This window comes from Monodelphis domestica, chromosome 4, assembly GCF_027887165.1.
Source record: "Monodelphis domestica isolate mMonDom1 chromosome 4, mMonDom1.pri, whole genome shotgun sequence".
NCBI lineage: Eukaryota > Metazoa > Chordata > Mammalia > Didelphimorphia > Didelphidae > Monodelphis > Monodelphis domestica.
In genome coordinates, this window is record NC_077230.1 from 451,411,359 (window position 1) to 451,420,825 (window position 9,467).

Sequence of the window (9,467 nt, forward strand, 5' to 3'; positions counted from 1 at the left end):
TCCAAGATATGTAAGGAATTGATCCAAGTTTGTAAATACAAAAGTCATTCCTCAATTGATGTATATCAAAGGATTTTAACAGGTAGACCTTTAGGTCAGAATTCCAAATTATCTAAAGATATTAAAGATATTAAAATTTTTATCAATGACTTATGATCGGCAAAATGGAAGTAATAGCAACTTGGAATTTCTACTTCATATCCATCATATTGGTAAAGTTGGAAAAAAGAAACAAATGTGAGAGGAATTTATTGTAATAGTCACAGTGCTGACATTCTCCATAGCAATTTGTATCTATTGCCAAACTGTTACTGAATTGTAGACATATTATGGCCAAGCAATACCTAAAATAATGTAAAGAAAATGTAAAGAATCTTGGTGTATAATATATATGTGTGTGTATACATACATATATACCTATGTTCATTTTGTAGTGGCAAATATCTGAGCATTATGAGGATATACATTGATTAGTGAATGTCTGAAAAAAAGTTTTATATGTGGATATAATGGAATATATGTGAGATGTAAAAGAAGGAGAATGATAATTTCACAGAAATTGCCAAAGCCTTGTATATATGGAGATAGTACAAAGAAAGAAGAACCTAGAAAATAGCACATAATTTAACTGCAATATTATAAAAGCAAATAAACTAAGAATCTTAAAAACTCTAAGCAATGCAGTGATCAACAATGATTGATTATGTTGAATATACACACTTCCTTATAGAAAGATGATGAAAATCTCTCAAAATTACAATATTAATTCTTGGATATATCTAAATAGAAATTTGTTTGCTTGATTGAATGTATTTGCTACAAGTGTTTTCCCTGATTTTCTTTTTCTCTCCAATGGGAGATTGAAGGTGATAGAGTATGAAAATAACAGGTTGTAATTGAAAAAAGTATCTAAAATAAAACTGAATAAGTTAAGTACTTACTGATGATGTTTCATAATATCCTGAGGGTGATGCCAAAACCATTTCCAATATGGGAATTTGTCCATTTTATGTAAAAGTAGAGGAAAAAATCCTCCAACAACAAGATCCCCATCTCTGTAGTATGTGGGGCTGAAAGTCCTTTCTGCATGGCAGGGGGTCCTTTCTTCCCTACCCTCAGACAGTGGCAGCTGCAGGAGCAGGAAGAAGTAAAGTTGGAATTACATGAAGTAAGGTACTATTTATCTCACAGCCAAAGTCCACTTACTTTCTCAAAAAAATTGTGATGTGCTTTGAGGAAAGCAGAAGAACAGCACCTGTAGCAGTTTCAGGTGCCCTGGGATGGGACACTCTCCTGCAGAGAACCTGTCTCTTTCCTGAGCAGTTGTTCCAGCTTTATTTGACCCCTGACAGTCATGCAGAAACAATCTTGGTGATGATCATGATAGAGGCATTGCTGACCAACATGTATTTATGAAGAATTTGGCTTAGGTAATTATAAACAAATGTCCTTGTTATTGGATAAGGACAGGATCATCTGTTTGCTTCCCCCTATGCAGAGAGAGAGAACTCAATCATTGAGGCTCTCTGGGGATCACAACTGCTGGGGGCTCTGCACCTGTATCCCTGGGTCTGAGCAAAAATCTTGTTTTTCTCATTACTTCTTCCCAACTTCTGGGTCCTCAGCAAGGCCAATTGGGACAAAGTGAGTTGGAATCCCATGAGCTTTTCAGAACAGGGAAACTTCTTAGCATGTGAGAATCTATGCAGGCATCTGGCTTACACAGTGACTCTGGTCTTGGGTGAGAGGTGACAAGATCAAAAGGAGATAGCAACTGAGTTGTTAGGAGTTTGATGATCTCAGCCTTTCCGTTGCCAATTCTAATCAAGAGAGTTCTGCAGCTTGGGTTTACTCTCAGAGTATTGTTCTCTTATAAAGGTCTGGTACAGAGTATCTTGTCACTAGTTTAGCACATAGAGATATTTCCATCAGTTATTGCTTGACAAAGACTCAAAACTCATGTTTGGAATGGGGATTGGTATGAAGTCCTTCTGCAGAGAAAATGATCTTTGTTTCCCATAATCACTCCACTTACCAGCCTCTCTGTTGTCTCCTTGCTGAATTCATTCACATTATTTCACTTCTGTCTCTCAGACAAAGGACCACATAGTGTCTCTCCAGTTTCATAATTACAATCTTTTAAATGTTAACGATCAGTGATATCATGAAATGTCCAATTTAAACTTAGAAAGGAATCCAAAACTCTAATGATTTATTAAAAATCTAGAACTGTAAAGTGAGAAGGAATTTTCTCAAAAGAGAGTTCTTTGTGGCAATACAATCATGGTTCCAGTCTCTAATTCTCTGCTTTATATATAGGGATCTGGTGGAAAGAGTTCAAGAAGTAAGGGAGTTTTCCTTCAACTGTGAACAAAGCTGTGAGATGAAAGAGATGCTTCTCTGATTAGATCTGTGATGATTCTTTCAGCCTACGGTGAATATGATAGCAGGGTCACACTGAGTTGTTTCATAACACTCCCCACCACATTGAGTTGAGCATTCTCGTCTATTAAAAGGCCTTAGATGTTCAAAAGATTTATAGACTTGTACCTTGTGTCCTCTTGAAGTAAGAAATACCATTTGCAGATCCTGATAGAAAACTCCTGGGATGATAAATATGATTGTGAAGATTCAGAGAAAAGTGAAAAAAGATTGTGGAGAAGAAAGGGGAAGGAAACTAAATAGAAGGATAAGAAAAGGTAATAGAAAGTTGAGAAGAAGCTGAGGGGGGTGAAAAATGAGGAGAACTGAGGAAATAGAAAGGAAAGATTTGTATAACAAAAAGGTGGAAGAGAAGAAGACTACCATTGAAGAAATGAGGATTGGATGATGATGAAGATGAGATCCACAGTGTGGAGAAGCATAAAGAAGTATACGATGTTGTGTTAAAGAAACACACATGAGGCGGGTTGACACCCACAAGGTCAGAATTAAAGGATGGAGTAAGACCTTCTGTGCCTCAACTGACAGAAAGAAGGCAGGAGTGGTAATCATGATATCTGATAAAGCCAAAGCAAAAATAGACCTGATCAAAAGGGATAGGGAAGGCAATTATATTTTGTTAAAAGGGACTTTAGACAATGAGGAAATATCATTAATCAACATGTATGCACCAAATGATATAGTACCCAAATTTCTAATGGAGAAGCTAGGAGAATTGAAGGAAGAAATAGACAGTAAAACCATATTAGTGGGAGACTTAAACCAACCATTATCAAATTTAGATAAATCAAATAAAAAAATAAATAAGAAAGAGGTAAAAGAAGTGAATGAAATTTTAGAAAAATTAGAATTAATAGACATATGGAGAAAAATAAATAGGGATAAAAAGGAATACACCTTCTTCTCAGCACCACATGGCACATTCACAAAAATTGACCATATATTAGGTCACAGAAACATAGCACACAAATGCAGAAAAGCAGAAATAATGAATGCAGCCTTCTCAGATCACAAGGCAATAAAAATAATGATTAGTAATGGTACATGGAAAACCAAATCTAAAACCAATTGGAAATTAAACAATATGATACTCCAAAATCATTTAGTTAAAGAAGAAATCATAGAAACAATTAATTTCATCGAGGAAAATGACAATGGCGAGACATCCTTTCAAACCTTTTGGGATGCAGCCAAAGCTGTAATCAGAGGTAAATTCATATCCCTGAATGCTTATATTAACAAACAAGGGAGAGCAGAGATCAATCAATTGGAAATGCAAATGAAAAAACTGGAAAGCGATCAAATTAATACCCCCCAGCAGAAAACCAAACTAGAAATCCTAAAAATTAAGGGAGAAATTAATAAAATCGAAAGTGATAGAACTATTGATTTAATAAATAAGACAAGGAGCTGGTACTTTGAAAAAACAAACAAAATAGACAAAGTATTGGTCAATCTAATTAAAAAAAGGAAGGAAGAAAAGCAAATTAACAGCATTAATGATGAAAAGGGGGACAGCACCTACGATGAAGATGAAATTAAGGCAATCATTAGAAATTACTTTGCCCAATTATATGGCAATAAATACACCAATTTAGGGGATATGGATGAATATACACAAAAATACAAACTGCCCAGACTAACAGAAGAGGAAATAGAATTCTTAAATAACCCCATATCAGAAAATGAAATACAACAAGCCATCAAAGAACTTACTAAGAAAAAATCCCCAGGGCCTGATGGATTCACCAGTGAATTCTATCAAACATTTAGAGAACAGTTAATCCCAAATACTATACAAACTAGTTGACATAATAAGCAAAGAGGGAGTTCTACCAAACTCCTTTTACGACACAAACATGGTAATAATTCCAAAACCAGGCAGGTCAAAAACAGAGAAAGAAAACTATAGACCAATCTCCCTAATGAATATAGATGCAAAAATCTTAAATAGGATACTAGCAAAAAGACTCCAACAAGTGATCAGAAGGATCATTCACCATGATCAAGTAGGATTTATACCAGGGATGCAGGGCTGGTTCAATATTAGGAAAACCATTCACATAATTGACCACATCAACAAGCAAACCAGCAAGAACCACATGATTATCTCAATAGATGCAGAAAAAGCATTTGATAAAATACAACACCCATTCCTATTAAAAACACTAGAAATCATAGGAATAGAAGGGTCATTCCTAAAAATAATAAACAGTATATATCTAAAACCATCAGCTAATATCATCTGCAATGGGGATAAACTAGACGCATTCCCAATAAGATCAGGAGTGAAACAAGGATGCCCATTATCACCTCTACTATTTGACATTGTACTAGAAACACTAGCAGTAGCAATTAGAGAAGAAAAAGAAATTGAAGGCATCAAAATAGGCAAGGAGGAGACCAAGTTATCACTCTTTGCAGATGACATGATGGTCTACTTAAAGAATCCTAGAGATTCAACCAAAAAGCTAATTGAAATAATCAACAACTTTAGCAAAGTTGCAGGATACAAAATAAACCCACATAAGTCATCAGCATTTCTATATAATTCCAACACAACTCAGCAGCAAGAACTAGAAAGAGAAATCCCATTCAAAATCACCTTAGACAAAATAAAATACCTAGGAATCTACCTCCCGAGACAAACACAGGAACTATATGAACACAACTACAAAACACTCTCCACACAACTAAAACTAGACTTGAGCAAGTGGAAAAACATTAACTGCTCATGGATAGGATGAGCCAATATAATAAAAAAACTTATTTATCTATTTAGTGCCATACCCATTGAACTACCAAAATACTTCTTCACTGATTTAGAAAAAATCATAACAAAGTTCATTTGGAAGAACAAAAGATCAAGGATATCCAGGGAAATAATGAAAAAAAAACACATATGATGGGGGCCTTGCAGTCCCTGACCTTAAACTATATTACAAAGCAGCAGTCATTAAAACAATTTGGTACTGGCTAAGAAACAGAAAGGAAGATCAGTGGAATAGACTGGGGGAAAGCGACCTCAGCAAGACAGTATACGATAAACCCAAAGATCCCAGCTTTTGGGACAAAAATCCACTATTTGATAAAAACTGTTGGGAAAATTGATAGACAGTGTGGGAGAGACTAGGAATAGATCAACACCTCACACCCTACACCAAGATAAATTCAAAATGGATGAGTGACTTAAACATAAAGAAGGAAACCATAAGTAAACTGGGTAAACACAGAATAGTATACATGTCAGACCTTTGGGAGGGGAAAGACTTTAAAACCAAGCAAAACATAGAAAGAATCACAAAATGCAAAATAAATAATTTTGACTACATCAAATTAAAAAGCTTTTGCACAAACAAAACCAATGTAACTAAACTCAGAAGGGAAACAACAAACTGGGAAAAAATCTTCATAGAAACCTCTGACAAAGGTTTAATTACTCAAATTTATAAAGAGCTAAATCAACTGTACAAAAAATCAAGCCATTCTCCAATTGATAAATGGGCAAGGGACATGGATAGGCAGTTCTCAGATAAAGAAATCAAAACTATTAATAAGCACATGAAGAAGTGTTCTAAATCTCTTATAATCAGAGATATGCAAATCAAAACAACTCTGAGGTATCACCTCACACCAAGCAGATTGGCCAACATAACAGCAAAGGAAAGTAATGAATGCTGGAGGGGATGTGGCAAAGTAGGGACATTAAATCATTGCTGGTGGAGTTGTGAACTGATCCAACCATTCTGGAGGGCAATTTGGAACTATGCCCAAAGGGTGACAAAAGAATATCTACCCTTTGATCCAGCCATAGCACTGCTGGATCTGTACCCCAAAGAGATAATGGACAAAAGGACTTGTACAAAAATATTCATGGCTGCGCTCTTTGTGGTAGCCCAAAACTGGAAAACGAGGGGATGCCCATCAATTGGGGAATGGCTGAGCAAATTGTGGTATATGTTGGTGATGGAATACTATTGTGCTAAAAGGAATAATAAAGTGGAGGAGTTCCATGGAGACTGGAACAACCTCCAGGAAGTGATGCAGAGCTAGAGGAGCAGAACCAGGAGAACATTGTACACAGAGACTAATACACTGTGGTATAATCGAACGTAATGGACTTCTCCATTAGTGGCGGTGTAATGTCCCTGAACAATTTGCAGGGATCTAGGAGAAAAAAACATCATTCATAAGCAGAGGATAAACTGTGGGAGTAGAAACACCGAGGAAAAGCAATAGCCTGAATACAGGGGTTGAGGGGACATGACAGAGGAGAGACTCTAAATAAACACTCTAATGCAAATATTATCAACATAGCAATGGATTCAAATCAAGAAAACATGTAATGCCCAGTGGATTTATGCGTCGGCTATGGGGGGTGAGGGGGAGGAAAAGAAAAAGATCTATGTCTTTAATGAATAATGCTTGGAAATGATCAAATAAAATAAAATTTAAAAAAAGAAGTATATGGAAAGGAGAAAAGGTGGGAAGTATAAAGGAAAAAGGGAAAAGAAAGTATTAGAAAAAATGATTCACTTTTATACAGTACTTCCCTTTTTTTGAGTAGGATTTCTCTGTAACAATCTTGTAACATCAATTGTGTGTATTCCTGTCATTTTATTCATGAAGAAACTGTATCAGAGGAAAGAAAGAATTTCTCATGTTCTCATAGTAATTATTCCAAGCCAGGGTACCATTTTGAGAATGTGGATTACAAGTTCAGTACTTTTCCCAGCAGACACCATTACCTGTGAATAATGTCATTTAGTGCTTTATGTACTGACCAAGAATTAAGGACTTTGATCAATTGAAAACCAACCATAATTCTAAAGGGACTCAGTCTGAACTGTTATTTTTTTATATTCTAAAGAAATACTTTGAGGCAAGTCAGTTTGGTGGCCATTTTACTGGAAACTGCATTTCTTTTCTGAAATAGAGTTGAATTGATTGAATTTCTGATGAATGTTGAACTCACTTAACTAATTCGGTGGAGATTTTTTTTTCCAGTTAGGAACTTTCTGAGCAAAATTCCTGAGTAGAATATAAAAACATTAACTAAGATTTTGAGCATTCAGTTGTTTGGCTGCTATTCCATCATTTGAATGGGTCCACAGTGGGAGTTGTTGAGAGAATTCTAGTTGGCAATATCGTTTCTTGCTTTTGAATAGTACAGAAGCAATATTTTCTTTTAACCAGTGCATGGTGTAAATTTCTTTTTTACCCTCCTAGTTCCATTCTATTTCATAATGTTCTCAGAACACTTCAGTGTCTTCCAAGAGCTCTTATTGATTTGCTTCAAATTATCAATATGTAATCTATACTCTGGCATTAAGAACTGAACTTCTTGCTTCAGATTTTGTCTGATGAGGGCAAAATAGAATGTGACTATTACCTTAGTCCTAACTGTTATGCCCTCTTAATTTGTCCCAGGATAATGTACTTTTTGACTGTTATGACGACGTGCCAACCCATATTGAATTACAGTCTTTGTAAATTTCTAAATCTTTGTACAGACTGCTGAACATTTCTTTCTGCAAAAATATAACAGTAGGAAAAACAAAACTCATAATAACTATGTGTAGTGTGAAGATTGAATTTAGCTATCTCCTGATTGTAACAATGAAGTTACTTATATCTTTCTTTATTGGGAAAATTGAATTTTAATCAACAATCTATTTTTAGATTTTATTCCCCAAAAGGTGATAAATCAGTATTTTTTAAGTAGATCTACCCATTTTAACTACAACCAAAAACGGTGTTAATAACTCCAAAAGGTAAACTAACTAAAAATGTGTTAAATAACCCAAAAGATATAATCTAACCAAAGAAGGTGTGGACTAAAGAGTGGGATGTCCTGAAGAGGAGCATCAGCTGTGATTGGTAGATGTGAAATGTAGGGGAGGTGACACAAGAGAAAAAGATCTTTAAAAAGAGGACCAGTGGCCAGAAGAATATATATTCGATTCAAGATTCAAGTTGGATGGAGGATCTCTTAGTTGGAGTGGGCCTTGAGGATCAGCCTCTTTACATTGAATTTGATGGAATATCTTTGCCTTAGATTTGGACTAGAGGAACTGGACCCCTGGCGGAACTCGTGCAGGAGACCTCAGACTGCTTTTCATTTTAGACAGTCACCATTGGTGAGTGAAAGGCTGACTTACTGACCCTGCCTTTCTCAGAAGTCTAAACCTCCAAGAAAGGCCCATTGTCTTGAGATTATTTTTCCCCTGGCTGGGGCTTAGTAATTCTAACTTATATCAGAAGAAGCCAGAGATTTATCTCTCTTCCTCCACTTTTCTCTCTTCCTTAATATCTTCCTTCAATTGTAAATAAACTACCATAAATTCCATTTACTTTAGGAATTCATTTTGGAATTTAAAAATTAAATTCCTGGTGACCAACTCTATAAATATCCAGAGTCCAACCACAATTAAATTTAATAGTAGTGAAGCAAAGGAAATCTCTCCATTTGTCATATACTGATACGTGTCTCAATTTGTACTCTGTATATATCACCTGTCTGTCAGGAGGTGTGGGAGCAGTACAGCATCTTCATCATGAGTCCTTTTATAGGGGTCTAGAATGAATTTTGTCATAACTTATTCCAGAATTTTTCCAGGGATCAAAGTAAATTGCATTGATTTTACATTGAGCCATAATCCAGTATTTGTGAAATTGAATTTTTGAGTTTGTATATGATTTTTAATATATCTTTACTGAATTATATCATCCTCTATTGAGGTCACTATTCTGTCCTTTCAAGATTTTATTTGCTCTGGCCAATGAGATGCAGATAGAGAGAAAGAAGGAGTCAGAGTCAGATACAGACAAATACACAGATAGATAATAAAGATAATTTCATTGATTTTTATATTGTGCTAAAACTGTGTATTTGTGAAATTACATTTTTGAAATTCGGTAGGACTTGATACACATACACTTACATCCTTATTGAATTCTATCTTCTTAAATTGAAGTTAATATTCTGTCAGATCACTACCTTATGGCTCTTGACTTCATCTTTC